Source organism: Gorilla gorilla, chromosome X (assembly GCF_029281585.2).
Source record: "Gorilla gorilla gorilla isolate KB3781 chromosome X, NHGRI_mGorGor1-v2.1_pri, whole genome shotgun sequence".
Classification (NCBI taxonomy): Eukaryota; Metazoa; Chordata; class Mammalia; order Primates; family Hominidae; genus Gorilla; species Gorilla gorilla.
Window position 1 is genome coordinate 9,771,641 of NC_073247.2, and position 15,374 is coordinate 9,787,014.

Here is a 15,374-nt window from a genome sequence, read left to right on the forward strand (position 1 = left end):
AAGTGCTGGGATTACAGGCGTGAGCCACTGTGCCCGGCCGAGAATTGGTATTATGTTTAGAGCAAAATTAGGAATACGCCTTTGTTCTCCAGATATTAGGATACCTGGACACTCCCAAGTCTGGGTCTGTTTAGTAAATACTTTTTTTTTTTTGAGATGGAGTTTCACTCTTGTTGCCCAGGCTGGAGTGCAGTGGTGCGATCTCAGCTCACCTCAACCTCTGCCTCCCGGGTTCAAGGAATTCTCCTGCCTCAGCCTCCCGAGTAGCTGGGATGACAGGTGCCCGCCACCACACCCGGCTCATTTTGTATTTTTTTAGTAGAGACGGGGTTTCTCCGTGTTGGTCAGGCTGGCCTCGAACTGCCAACCTCAGGTGATCCACCCGCCTCGGCCTCCCAAAGTGCTGGGATTACAGGCGTGAGCCACCGTGCCAGTAAACATTATCAATTTCTTCCTTTTTTTTTTTTCTGAGATGGAGTCTCACTCTGTCCCCAGGCTGGAGTGCAGTGGTGCGGTCTCGGCTCACTGCAACCTCCACCTCCCGGGTTCAAGTGATTCTCCTGCCTCAGCCTCCTGAGTAGCTGCGATTACAGGCACCTGCCACCACGCCCGGCTAATTTTTGTGTTTTTAGTAGAGACGAGGTTTCACCATGTTGGCCAGGCTGGTCTCGAACTCCTGACCTCAAGCGATCCACCCGCCTCGGCCTCCCAAAGCGCTGGGATTCCAGGCGTGAGCCACCGCGCCAGGCGTAATTCCTTCCCTTAACCGTAAACGTCTACAGGCGAGGAATGCTGAACTTTCTGAGAAGGCAGCCAGCAAGTTCCAGCCTCATTCTCCAGCCGTCAGTCAAAGATGGAGTCACGGTGGTTCATTTGCCTCTGACAACGAGTCCTCCCGGACGCCACGTGGCTTGTTCTGAAGCCGGGCCGGAGACACCGTCTGGACCCCACCCTGCTCCCCAGGGCCGCCTCCAAAAGGATCCCACCCCAGGGAGCCGTGCAAACACCATAAATCCTGCTAATTGCCACGTTCCCAGCAGCCAGAATCCGTGGTCTGTCTATAGTGGCCTCACAGTCTCCAGCCAAGAGCTCAATCTTGCTTCTGGACAAATATTACCGAGAAACGTCTGCAAACCCCGGGCGCCCGGCTCCCACATCACAGGGGCTGCGTCTCAGAAAACAACTTGTTTCTGCCCATCCACCCCCCACCGCCACCTCCCCGGGCACCTCGCCACACAAGACGCTCTGGGCTTCCCGTAAAAACACCCGTGTCTGTGACCTGCGCGTGGGGTCACCTCCCCGGCCTACATGCAAGGTGAGGCAGGGGGGCTCACCTGGGGCTCATCTGCCTGAGGGGGTCCTGCCCACGGCTCTGCGACAGAATAGAATAATCAGGGCGTTGTGTGGCAGTGCCCTTCTCCCTGCCCAAGCCCGAGGCACCGTGCCCACTGCAGGAGGGAGGGCACCTGTTCCCCTCCTATCTCAGCCACTCTGCCCACGTGTGTCCCCACAAAACGGGGTCCGTGCAGCCCTGGGGCCGGTCACCGTACCGCATCCTCCTGACAAAGCCAGAAAGAAATCGGCTCTTTGATTTTAACATTAAAAAAAAAAAAAGGGCTGCTTTCTGCTTGCAAAAGAAATGCACACAGGCTGCTGGCAGAAAGTTCTGGAAGATGATAAAGGAAAAAAATAAATTAGTTCGAGAAAACTTTGAGACACCTAACAGCACAAATACCCTCAGTCTTTAGAGAACAGTTGGGGATACACATTCTAGCTCATTTCCCCATGGAACTTTTATTTTTATTTTTTGAGATGAGTCTCTCTCTGTTGCCGAGGCTGGAGTGCAATGGTGTGATCTCAGCTCACTGCAACCTCCGTCTCCCGGGTTCAAGCGATTCTCCTGCCTCAGCCTCCCAATAGCTGAGATTACAGGCACCTGCCACCACGCCCAGCTAATTTTTGTGTATTTACTAGAGACGGGGTTTCACCGTGTTGGCCAGGCTGGTCTCAAGCTCCTGACCTCAGGTGATCCGCCCACCTCAGCCTCCCAAAGTGCTGGGATTATGGGGGTGAGCCACCGCGCCCGGCCCCTCTGTTCTTTTTATAAGCCGCTATGACCGGCCCTGAGAAGAGAGACCACACTCACAGGTTTAATAAATTGGGAATCCCAACTTATTCACACAATGTGCTTCTGTAGATAGAATTTTGTCCACTTAAATTGTGGCGCAGGCATTTCTCTTGCCAGGAAAACTCTTTGGAAACAGCCCTTCTTCCTTCCTTCTTTCCTTCCTTCCTTTCCCTCCCCTGCCTCCCTTCTTCCCTCCCTCCCTCCCTTCCCTCCCTTCCCTCCCTTCTCTCCCTTCCTTCCTTCTCTTCCTTCCTTCCTTCCCTCCCTCCCTTCCTTCCCTTCCTTCCTTCCCTTCCTTTCCTTCCTTCCTTCCCTCCCTTCCTTCCTTCCCTTCCTTCCTTCCCTTCCTTCCTTCTCTTCTTTCCTTCCCTTCCTTCCTTCCTTCCCTCCCTTCCCTCCCTTCCTTCCCTTCCTTCCCTTCCTTCCTTCCTTCTCTTCTTTCCTTCCCTTCCTTCCTTCCCTTCCTTCCTTCCCTTCCTTCCATTCCTTCCTTCTTTCTTTTTCCCTTTCCTTTTCTTTTTCCTTTTCTTTTTGAGATGTAGTCTCACTCTGTCACCCAGGCTGGAGTGCAGTGGTGTGATCTCGGCTCACTGCAAGCTCCACCTCCCAGGTTCAAGCGATTCTCCTGCCTCAGCCTCCTGAGTGCAGCTGGGATTACAGGCGCCCACCACCACGCCCGGCTAATTTTTGTGTTTTTTTAGGTAGACATGAGGTTTCACCACATCGGCCAGGCTGGTCTCAAGCTCCTGACCTCAAGTGATCCGCCTGCCTCAACCTCCCAAAGTGCTGGGATGACAGGCGTGAGCCACCGCGCTTGTCGTGCTCTGTAAATTTTGTTTTGGGCCAGGCGTGGTGGCTCACACCTGCAATCCCAGCTCTACGGGAGGCCGAGGCACGAGGGTCGCTGGAGGCCAGGAGTTTGAGTCCCCCAGGCTGGGTAACACAACGAGACCGCATCTCTAAAAATGATAAAAGACAAATTAGCTGGGCGTAGTGACACGGGAGCCTGTCACCCCGGCTCCTGAAGAGGCTGAGGTGGGAGGATCGCTTTAGCTCAGGAGCTGGAGGCTGTAGCGAGCTGTGATCTCACCACCGCACTCCAGCCTGGGCGACAGAGCAAGATGCCATCTCAAAAATAATAAAAACAAGGCCAGGAGCGGTGGCTCACGCCTGTCATCCCCGCACTTTGGGAGGCCGAGGTGGGTGGATCACTTGAGGTCAGGAGCTCGAGACCAGCCTGACCAACATGGAGAAACCCCATCTCTACTAAAAATACAAAATTAGCCAGGTGCAGTGGTTCATGCCTGTCATCCCAGCGCTTCGGGAGGCCAAGGTGGGTGGATCATGAGGTCAGGAGCTGGAGACCAGCCTGACCAAGATGGAGAAACCCCATCTCTACTAAAAATACCAACTTAGCCGGGCGTGGTGGTGGGTGCCTGTCATCCCAGCGCTTTGGGAGGCCAAGGTGGGTGGATCACATGAGGTCAGGAGCTCGAGACCAGCCTGACCAACATGGAGAAACCCTGTCTCTACTAAAAATACAAAATTAGCTGGGTGTGGTGGTGGCAGGTGCCTGCAATCCCAGCTACTGGGGAGGCTGAGGCAGGAGAATCGCTTGAACCCGGGAGGTGGAGGTTGCAGTGAGCTGAGATCACGCCATTGCACTCCAGGCTGTGCAACAGAGCAAAAACTCTGTCTCAAAAATAATATAATAATAATAATAATAATAAAAACAACTGTTTTCATGCTGCAGACAGCACACAGGCCAGGACGTCAGGGTGTCGTGAGGGGCCGTCGGAGAACGTCTAAGGGACGTCCCTGCATTCCTGGCTGGAGGTCCTGCGCCAGCGGCCTCCGTGTGAGAAAACTTTCGCTCTGCAAACTCTCAGAGCCCCCACCTGCTCCCGCCTCCCGTCTGTCCTGGTTCTTGGGACCCCGGAGCCTTCTCTGTCCAGACCTCCCAGGTCCTGACGGGAATCCGGATAAACTCATTGGGGCGAAGGTGTTAACGGCAGGCCCCTGTCTAATGTATTTCGCCACCCAGATAAAATGAGTGTTTTCACAGCTGCCGTTAATTTCTTACCCTGAGGAAGAAAGGAAGGACTTTGAGGCACCTGCGGCCGGGTTGGGGTGCGGCAGGGGGATTTCTGGACGCGGACGGCGTGTGGGGAGTTCCTGGGGTCCCTAGGGCCACACCACGTAGGTGGCAGCCGGCTCCGTCCTGCAAAGCCCCGGCTTCGGTGAGAGATTTATCACCTGCTCGGCCTCGGAGACGGGGAAGAAAAACACAGCCTGGAAGTGGTCCTGGCTGACGGACGGGCCCCTGGGGAGCTGTCCCCAAATGCGCGTCTTCTTTCTCCTTTCTGTCACAGCCTCCCGGCCCTGCTCTGGCTGAGTGGGGCTTTCAGTGAACGCTTGTTGAGTGTCCACGGAGCTCTGAGTGCTGTTCCAGGGACTGGGTATGTGGTGGGGTGTGTGAGGTTCCCTTCTCTCTAGTGCAGAGATCAGGAGTGAGTAGACAAAGAAAATAGCATCTAACTGCTGCTTGTGATGAGTTGTTTTTTTTTGTTTTTTTTTTTTTTTTTTGAGACAGAGTCTCGCTGTCATTACCTAGGCTGGAGAGCAATGGCGTGATCTTGGCTCACGGCAACCTCTGCTTCTGGGTTCAAGGCATCCTCCTGCCTCAGTCTCCCGAGTAGCTGGGATGACAGGCAGCTGCCACCATGCCTGGGTAAGTTTGTATTTTTAGTAGAGACGGGGTTTCACTATGTTGGCCAGGCTGGTCTCAAACTCCTGACCTCAGGTGATCCGCCCGCCTCGGCCTCCCAAAGTGCTGGGATTACAGGCGTGAGCCACCGTGTGTGGCCTTTTTTTTTTTTTTTTTTTTTTGAGATGGTCTTGCTCTCATTGCCCAGGCTGGAGTGCAATGGTGCAATCTTGGCTCACTGCAACTTCTGCTCCCGGGTTCAAGTGATCCTCCTGCCTCAGCCTCCCGAGTAGCTGGGATTAGAGGCATGTGCCACCACGCCCGGCTAATTTTGTATTTTTAGTAGAGATGGGGTTTCACTGTGTTAGCCAGTCTGGTCTCAAACTCCTGACCTCATGATCTGCCCACCTCAGCCTCCCAAAGTGCTGGGATGACAGGCGTGAGCCACCGCTCCCGGCCTTTTTTTTTTTTTTTTGAGATGGAATCTTGCTCTTATTGCCCAGGCTGGAGTGCAGTGGGCAAACTCGGCTCACTGCAACCTCTGCCTCCCGGGTTCAAGTGGTCCTCCTGCCTCAGCCTCCTGAGTAGCTGGGATTACAGGCATGCTCCACCACTCCCGGCTAATTTTGTATTTTTAGTAGAGATGGGGTTTCACTGTGTTGGCCAGGCTGGTCTCGATCTCCTGACCTCAGGTGATCCACCCGCCTCGGCCTCCCAAAGTGCTGGGATGACAGGCGTGAGCCACCGTGTCCAGCCCCAGCGGTTTTTTTTTCTTTTGGAAAAGGTCATAGCTCACTGCAACCTCCAACTGCTGGGCTCAAGTCATCCTCCTGCCTCAGCCTCCCCAGGTGCCTTCTGCGAGAGCGATTTGGCATTGAGTATAAAAGAGTTGAGAAGGTTTATCTGGTGCCTTCCTTCTGGGAACTGATCTCAGAGTCGTCAGTCAGACCTGTGCTCAAAAACTCATTCCCCAGGCACCTTCCTCACCCAGTAATTGATGGTGTCAAATTTGGAAATAATTTCTAATTTTTGTACAGATGGGGTCTCACTATGTTGCTCAGGTTTGTCTCGAGCTCCTGGGCTCAAGAGATTCTCCCCTTGGGCCGGGCGCAGTGACCCACGCCTGCAATCCCAGCACTTTGGGAGGCCGATGTGGGTGGATCATGAGGTCAGTAGATCGAGACCATCCTGGCTAACACAGTGAAACCCCGTCTCTACTAAAAATACAAAAAAAAAATTAGCTGGACGTGGTGGCGGGCACCTGTAGTCCCAGCTACTCGGGAGGCTGAGGCAGGAGAATGGCGTGAACCCAGGAGGTGGAGGTTGCAGTGAGCCGAGATCGCGCCACTGCAGTCCGGCCTGGGTGACAGAGCGAGACTCCGTGTCAAAAAGAAAAAAAAAAAAGAACAGCAAAAAAAGCTGGGACCACAGACACACAAAACCCCATCTGGCTAATTTTTATTTTTTTGTAGAGATGGGATCTTGCTACGTTGCCCAGGCTGATCTTAAACGCCGAGGCTCAAGTGATCTTCCTCCCTCAGCCTCCTGAGTAGCTGGAACGGCAGGTGCATGTCACCATGCTTGGCTAATTTTTTTTTTTTTTTTTCATAAAGACAGAGTCTTGCTACGTTTCCCAGGCTGGTCTCAAACTCCTGGCCTCAAGTCATCCTCTCACCTCAGCCTCCCAAAGTGCTGGGATTCCAGGCGTGAGTACCTGGCCCCTTCAGCATTTTTAAAATATCATTACCCCTTCAAAGACACCTCCAGGAGCAGCCAAAGTTGGTACCCGTGTTATTCCCCATCTCAGCACCCCATGAATTCATTTCTCCAGAAGAACTCATCACAAGCAGGCCACGTGCGGTGGCTCACACCTGTCATCCCAGCACTTTGGGAGGACAAGGCGGGTGGATCACCTGAGGTCAAGAGATCGAGACCATCCTGGCCAACAAGGTGCAACCCCCTCTCTGCTAAAAATACAAAAAATTAGCCGGGCGTGGTGGTGGGCGCCTGTAGTCCCAGCTACTCGGGAGGCTGAGGCAGGAGAATGGCGTGAACCTGGGAGGCGGAGGTTGCAGTGAGCCGAGATCGCGCCACCGCACTCCAGCCTGGGCGACAGAGTGAGACTCTGTCTCCAAAAAAAAAAAAAATGCTGAAAAGAAGCAAGAAGGAGGAGCTGGCTGTGCGCAGGGAAAAGCAATGCAGGAAGAAGGATCAGCGTGTGCAAAGACTCTGAGCTGGGAAAAACCTCTGTGTATTCCGAGAACCGAGACAGGGAGGCAGGCTTAGGGTGGAGAGGAGGATGGCAAGGTGGAGGGTTGAAGGGTTGCCCAGCAGCCTGCAGGGCTGACTGGGAGCTCAGATATTCCATGACAAGGACAAAGGGAAGGGGTCTGTATGCAGCTGTGTCTCCGCTCTCTTTCTTGCTCAGAGCATGGAGACCTCGAGTCCAGCTTCCTTTGCGTGCGTAGGGGCCTCTCTGGGTGATGGAGCCCTCCCGAGTGGTAGGTTGGGAGAACCACAGAATTAACCGCACCCTCCAGAGTCTCTCTCAACCAAGGGCTGTCGACAGCGGGTGCATAAATACCTGGGAGGGGCCGGGTGCGGTGGTTCACGCCTGTCATCCCAGCAATTTGGGAGGACAAGGCGGGTGGATCGCCTGAGGTCAAGAGTTCGAGACCAGCCTGGCCAACATGGTGGAACCCCCACCCCCTTGCTAAAAATACAAAAAAATTAGCTGGGTGTGGTGGTGGGAGCCCGTAATCTCAGCTACTCGAGAGGCTGAGGCAGGAGAATGGCGTGAACCCGGGAGGCGGAGGTTGCAGTGAGCCGAGATTGCACCACTGCACTCCTGGGCGACAGAGACTCCGTCCCCCCCCCAAAAAAAAATCTGTTGGCGGTCTGAATAAAAGATGGGAAATTAGGCCAGGCACCATGGGTCACGGCTGTAATTCTAGTACTTTGGGAGGCCAAGTCGGGCGGATCACCTGGGGTTGGGAGTTGGAGATGGGGTTTCTCCTGAGCCCCCAAAGGCACGAGCTGGTGGGCCTCGGGAGTGGTGGGGCGATTCCTGCAGGTGGCTCTGTGCAGAGTGTTGTCATATCAGCCAGGAAAACACCCCCTTGCCACATCCTCAAGTCAACCCAATCTCGTCTGAAAGGCTTGGATGGAGGTGGGGGGGTCCCTGGCTTCCGTCGCTGGAGCGGTGGCCGCAGGGCTGGTCTTCACTGTCATCGTGATGTCACCATCATCCTCACGTTGGGTGTCTCCCTGGATTCTCGGCTCTCCAGGGAGGCGGTGATGGCCCATCCCACCAGCTGCCCACGGAGGCGGGGTCCCCGGGATGCAGGCTTGACCTCAGAGGAAAACCCACCTGAGCCATTCTAGGGGGAGGGGACACCAGGACCCCCCAAAGGCCTGGTCGGCTGAGGTCATGGTTTATCCCGGGGTTTGGGGGAGGGGACACCAGGACCCCCCAAAGGCCTGGTCGGCTGAGGTCACGGTTTAATCCCGGGGTTGGAGCAGAACGGGCCGTGGAGGATGGAGAACGGGCCGTGGAGGATGGGCTCAGGGAGGGTTTGTTCACGGCGTGAATTCACACGGAATCTTCCTCCTTCCCTTCCTTCCTTCTGTCCCTCCCTCCTTCCTTCCCCCTCCCCTCCCCGCCCTCCCTCCCTCTGTCCCTCTCTTCCTCCCTCCTTCCTTCCTTCTTTCCTCCCTCCTTCTCTTTCCTTGTTTCCTTCCTTCCTTTATTCCTTCCTCCCTCCCTTCCTTCCTTCTTTCCTTCCTCCCTACCTCCCTCCCTCCCTTCCTTCTTTCCCTCCTTCCTTTCTTCTTTCCTCCCTCCCTCCCTCCTTTCCTTCCCTCCTTCCTTCCAATTTCCTCCCTCCCTGCCTCTCTTCCTTCCTTTCTTCCTGGACAGCCTGGCATCTGCACCATGTCCTGGCTGAGCCTCCTGCCAGCTCTGTGGCCTCGGGCGGGGGCGGGGTGCCTGTCTCACCATCTTTGCACCCCAGCTTCCCCATCTGTGAGGCAGGGACGGCAACAGGCACCCCTCGAGGTCACCCCTCCAGCATTTCTTTACAGCTCTCTCACATGAACTTAGATCCACGGAAAAGCGTCACCCTGACTCGTCCACCTGCAAAAACGGCCCAGGACAGAGAGGGGGGCCCTTGGGATGCTGGTGGCCGGGACCCGAGGCTGTTGTCCGGTCGTAGAGCCTTAGAGGTTGTCGGCGGTGTAGACGGGGGTCCCAGGCTGCAAGCTGCCTCTCTCCTCTGCTTCAGGCTCTTCTTTTCTATTTATTTATTTTTAAGACAGGGTGTTGCTCTGTCACCCAGGCTGGAGTGCAGTGGTGCCATCTTGGCTCACCGCAGCCTCCAACTCCTGGGCTCAAGCCATCCTCCCGCCTCAGCCTCCCGGGCAGCGGAGACCACAGGCATGTGCCCGGCTAATTTTCTAATGTTTTGTAGAGATGACGTCTTTGCCACGTTGCCCAGGCTGGCGTTGAACTCCTGGGCTCAAGGCCTCCTCTTGCCCTGGTCTCCCAAAGTGCTGGGATTAGAGGTGTGAGCCACTGCGTCTGGCCAAGACGTCTTTTGGGGGGTACATAATTCTCAACCAAATTGACTCTGTCTCTCCTTCTCACTCTCTACACACACACACACACACACACACACACGCACACAGCTTGTATGTATATATGCATTTATACAGGTGTGGAGGTATTTGTGCATATAGAGATATATACGATCTAGATATATATTTAAAGCATTAGAAGATGATTTTGATGGCTGATATTTCAGTAAATATTTCTCCTCTCTCCCTCTGTCCACACACACACAGCTTGTATATATATATGCATTTATATAGGTGTAGAGGTATTTGTGCGTATAAAGATGTATATGAGATATATACATACATATATAGAAACCATTAGAACATGATTTCCATTGCTAATATTTCAGTGAATATCTCTTTTCTATCTCTCTCTCACTCCACACACACACACAGACACACACACACACAGAGACACACACACACCTTGTGTGTATATACGCATTTATACAGGTGTAGAGGTATTTGTGTGTATAAAGATGTATATGAGATATATGTCTGTTTAAACCATTAGAAGATGATTTTGGTGGTTGATATTTCAGTAAATATTTCTCCTCTCTCCTTCTGTCCACACACACACGGCTTGTATGTATATACGCATTTATACAGGTGTGGAGGTATTTGTGCATATAGAGATATATATGATCTAGATGTATATTTAAAGCATTAGAAGATGATTTTGATGGCTGATATTTCAGTAAATATTTCTCCTGTCTCCCTCTGTCCACACACACACGGCTTGTATGTATATACGCATTTATACAGGTGTGGAGGTATTTGTGCATATAGAGATATATATGATCTAGATGTATATTTAACCCATTAGAAGATGATTTTGATGGCTGATATTTCAGTAAATATTTCTCCTGTCTCCCTCTGTCCACACACACACGGCTTGTATGTATATACGCATTTATATAGGTGTGGAGGTATTTGTGCATATAGAAATATATATGATCTAGATGTCTGTTTAAACCATTAGAAGATGATTTTCATGGCTGATAGTACTTCAGCGAATATCTCTTAAAAATAATGATGGCACACGTCCCTCATGAAAAGCAATGGTTCCCTAAACACAGACTGTCTGGTCCATATCGGAGTTTCCACAGTCGTGACTCACATGCAAGCAACGTACAACTATCGCAGGGGTGGGGTCCTTCCCTCCCAGACAGGCTCACGAGGAGGCCGTGCAAAGCCTCAGAGCACTGGAACCAGGACGGCTACTCCAGTGACATGAAAGGCACACGGGTGACAGGACGGCCACTGCAGTGACAGGACGGCCACCCCAGAGACAGGACGGAGACCCCAGAGACAGGACAGACACCCCACAGACAGCACGGCCACCCCAGAGACAGCACAGACACCCCAGAGACAGGACGGAGACCCCAGAGACAGGACGGAGACCCCAGAGACAGGACGGACACCCCAGAGACAGGACGGACACCCCACAGACAGCACGGACACCCCAGAGACAGGACGGACACCCCAGAGACAGGACGGACACCCCAGAGACAGGACGGTGACCCCAGAGACAGGACGGACACCCCAGAGACAGGACGGTGACCCCAGAGACAGGACAGACACCCCACAGACAGGACAGACACCCCAGAGACAGGACGGACACCCCAGAGACAGCACGGACACCCCAGAGACAGGACGGTGACCCCAGAGACAGGACGGCGACCCCAGAGACAGGACGGACACCCCAGAGACAGCACGGACACCCCAGAGACAGCACGGCCACCCCAGAGACAGGACGGACACCCCAGAGACAGGACGGACAACCCCAGAGACAGGACGGAGACCCCAGAGACAGGACGGACACCCCAGAGACAGCACGGACACCCCAGAGACAGCACGGCCACCCCAGAGACAGGACGGACACCCCAGAGACAGGACGGACAACCCCAGAGACAGGACGGAGACCCCAGAGACAGGACGGACACCCCAGAGACAGCACGGACACCCCAGAGACAGCACGGACACCCCAGAGACAGGACGGTCACCCCAGAGACAGCATGGACACCCCAGAGACAGGACAGACACCCCAGAGACAGCATGGACACCCCAGAGACAGGACGGAGACCCCAGAGACAGGACGGACACCCCAGAGACAGGACGGACACCCCAGAGACAGGACGGACACCCCCAGACACAGCACGGCTGCCCCAGCCCCGCGTTTTTTGTCACATATTTTCTCTTCGGCCACACGATGGCAGTGCCAGCTACGGAAACGATGGACCTTTGTCGGCCCCTTTGCTGAGTTTTGAAACACGTCACTGCCTTCACCCTTGTGGGTCCCCGGGCTGCGAACCCCGGGACGCCCTTCCCGCCTCCTGGGCCGGCGCTCAGGTCTTTATATTCATCCCAAACCGGGATCAAGCCCCTTCCCTCCCCCGGCTGCCATCCCTGCGCCGTTCAGACCCTGTAACCGGCTACTTCGGAACCGACGTCGTGAAACCTTTGCTCGACTGTGTTTCTCACGCTCCCCTCATAAAACAGTAGCTGTCGGGCTCTGGAGGTCTGTTGGGGTTTTCCTCAAAAAGTTTATTTTTTTTGTGGTTTGTTTTTTCTAGACAGGGTCTCAGTCTGTCATCCGGGCTGGAGCACAGCGGGGGAATGATCTCGGCTCAGGGCAGCCTCCGGCTCCTGGCCCCAAGTGATCCTCCTGCCTCAGCCTCCCGAGTAGCTGGGACCACAGGCACCTGCCACCTCACCCGGCTCATTTTTTTGTATTTTTTGTAGAGACGGGGTTTCTCCGTGTTGCCTGCGCTGGTCTTGAACTCCTAACCTCAGGTGATCCACCCGCCTCAGCCTCCCGAGTAGCCGGGACCACAGGCACCTGCCACCACACCCAACTCATTTTTTTGTATTTTTTTGTATTTTTTGTAGAGATGGGGATTCTCCATGTTGCCTGGGCTGGTCTTGAACTCCTGGGATCAAGCCGTCCACCGCCTCAGCCTCCCAACGTGCCGGGATGACAGGTGTGAGCCACCACACCGGGCCTATTTTATTTTATTTTTTGTAGAAATTGTTTAAGTGGCTACAAAAGTCCACAAACATCCTCCCTGAAATTCTCCCTTAGAATAATCGTCTTCGTGGGCACACAGCATGTGCTGCTGCTGACCTGAGTGGCCTCTACTCGACGTCTAGACGGCTCAGTGTTCGGACAGTTTCAATTCAGGGTCTCGCTCTGTCACCCAGGCTGGAGTCTGGGTGTGATCTTCGCTCACTGCAGCCTCTTTCCTCCCTCCCTTCCTTCCTTGCTTCCTTCCTTTCATCTTTCCTCCCTCCCTCCTTTCCTCCCTCCCTCCCTCCTTTCCTTCCTCCCTCTTTTCCTCCCTCCCTTCCTCCCTCCTTTCCTCCCTCCCTCCTTCCTTTCCTCCCTCCCTCCTCTCCTCCCTCCCTTCTTTCCTCCCTCCCTGCTTTCCTCCCTCCCTCCTCTCCTCCCTCCCTTCTTTCCTCCCTCCCTGCTTTCCTCCCTCCCTCCTTTCCTCCCTCCTTTCCTCCCTCCTTTCCTCCCTCCTTTCCTCCCTCCTTCCTTTCCTTCCTCGCTGCCTTTCTTCCTTCCTTTCTTCCTGGACAGCCTGGCATCTGCACTGTGTCCTGGCTGAGCCTCCTGCCAGCTCTGTGGCCTCATTGAGGGGGGCGTGTCTCACCATCTTTGCACCCCAGCTTCCTCATCTGTGAGGCAGGGACGGCAGCAGGCACCCCTCGTGGTCACCCCTCCAGCATTTGTTTACAGCTCTCTCACATGAACTTAGATCCATGGAAAAGCGTCACCCTGACTCGTCGACCTGCAAAAACGGCCCAGGACAGAGAGGGGTGCACTTGGGATGGTGGCGGCCGGGACCCGAGGCTGTTGTCCGGTCATAGAACCTTAGAGCCTGTTCGAATCAGGGTCTCGCTCTGTCACCCAGGCTGGAGTCTGGGTGTGATCTTCGCTCACTGCAGCCTCTTTCCTCCCTCCCTTCCTCCCTCCCTCCCTTCCTTCCTTCCTTGCTTCCTTCCTTTCATCTTTCCTCCCTCCCTCCCTCCCTCCCTCCTTTCCTCCCTCCCTTCCTCCCTCCCTCCTTCCTTTCCTCCCTCCCTTCTTTCCTCCCTCCCTTCTTTCCTCCCTCCCTTCTTTCCTCCCTCCCTCCTTTCCTCCCTCCCTTCCTTCCTTGCTTCCTTCCTTTCATCTTTCCTCCCTCCCTCCTTTCCTCCCTCCCTCCCTCCTTTCCTCCCTCCTTTCCTCCCTCCCTCCCTCCTTTCCTTCCTCCCTCTTTTCCTCCCTCCCTCCCTCCTTTCCTTCCTCCCTCTTTTCCTCCCTCCCTTCCTCCCTCCTTCCCTCCTTTCCTTCTCCCTCTTTTCCTCCCTCCCTTCCTCCCTCCTTTCCTCCCTCCCTCCTTTCCTCCCTCCCTTCTTTCCTCCCTCCCTCCTTTCCTCCCTCCCTCCTTTCCTCCCTCCCTTCCTCCCTCCCTTCTTTCCTCCCTCCCTCCTTTCCTCCCTCCTTTCCTCCCTCCCTCCTTTCCTCCCTCCCTCCTTTCCTCCCTCCTTCCTCTCCTTCCTCACTGCCTTTCTTCCTTCCTTTCTTCCTGGACAGCCTGGCATCTGCACCGTGTCCTGGCTGAGCCTCCTGCCAGCTCTGTGGTCTCGGGGGGCGCGGGGTGCATGTCTCACCATCTTTGCACCCCAGCTTCCCCATCTGTGAGGCAGGGACGGCAGCAGGCACCCCTCGTGGTCACCCCTCCAGCATTTCTTTACAGCTCTCTCACATGAACTTAGATCCATGGAAAAGTGTCACCCTGACTCGTCGACCTGCAAAAATGGCCCAGGACAGAGAGGGGGGCACTTGGGATGGTGGCGGCCGGGACCCAAGGCTGTTGTCCGGTCGTAGAGCCTTAGAGCCTGTTCGAATCAGGGTCTCGCTCTGTCACCCAGGCTGGAGTCTGGGTGTGATCTCGGCCCACCGCGGCCTCCACCTCCTGGGCTCGAGCGATTCTCCTGCCTCAGCCTCCGGAGGAGCTGGGACCACAGGTGCCCGCCACCACGCCGGGCTGATTTTTACAGTTTTCGTAGAGATGGGGCCTCATTGTGTTGTCCAGGCTGGTCTTGAACTGTTAACCTCAAGTGATCCTCCTGCCTCGGCCATCCAGGGTCCTGCAATTATGGGCGTGAGCCACTGTGCCTGGCCTATTTTTTATTGCTGTGGGTTTTGTAGAAATCATGTAAGAAGTGGCCGGACGCAGTGGCTCACGCCTGCCATCCCAGCACTTTGGGAGGCTGAGGTGGGTGGATCATCAGAAGTCAGGAGTTTGAGACCAGCCTGGGCAATGTGGTGAAACCCCGTCTCTACTAAAATACAAAAGAAATTAGCTGGGAGTGCTGGCAGGTGCCTGTAGTCCCAGCTACTCAGGAGGTTGAGGCAGGAGAATTGCTTGAACCTGGGAGGCGGAGGTTGCGGTGAGCTGAGATTCAGCCATTGCACTCCAGCCTGGGCAACAAGAGTGAAACTCCATCTCAAAACAAAAAAAAAAAGGTTGGACACAGTGGCTCACGCCTGTCATCCCAGCACTTTGGGAGGCCGAGGCAGGTGGATCACGTGAGCTCAGGAGTTTGAGACCAGCCTGGGCAACACGGTGAAACCCTATCTCTACTAAAATACAAAAGAAATTAGCTGGGCGTGGTGGCAGGTGCCTGTAATCCCAGCTACTCGGGAGGTTGAGGCAGGAGAATTGCTTGAACCTGGGACATGGAGGTTGCAGTGAGCCGAGATCGCACCACTGCACTCCAGCCTGGGCAACAAGAGCGAAACTCTGTCTCAAAAAAAAAAAAAAAAATGGCCACACGCATTGGCTCATGCCTGTCATCCCAGCACTTTGGGAGGCTGAGGCGGGTGGATCACCAGAAGTCTGGAGTTTGAGACCAGCCTGGGCAACATGG

The 15,374-nt window shown here is 54.7% G+C and overlaps 1 long non-coding RNA gene across 1 annotated transcript; it reads left to right on the top strand.

Annotated features, from left to right (window-relative positions):
- The first annotated feature begins 332 nt into the window (after window positions 1-332).
- Window positions 333-4,192, top strand: LOC134757909 (uncharacterized). The gene is made up of 2 exons (XR_010132509.1): window positions 333-1,315; window positions 3,882-4,192. It is a non-coding gene; the product is annotated as an uncharacterized lncRNA (long non-coding RNA).
- The last annotated feature ends 11,182 nt before the right edge of the window (window positions 4,193-15,374 follow it).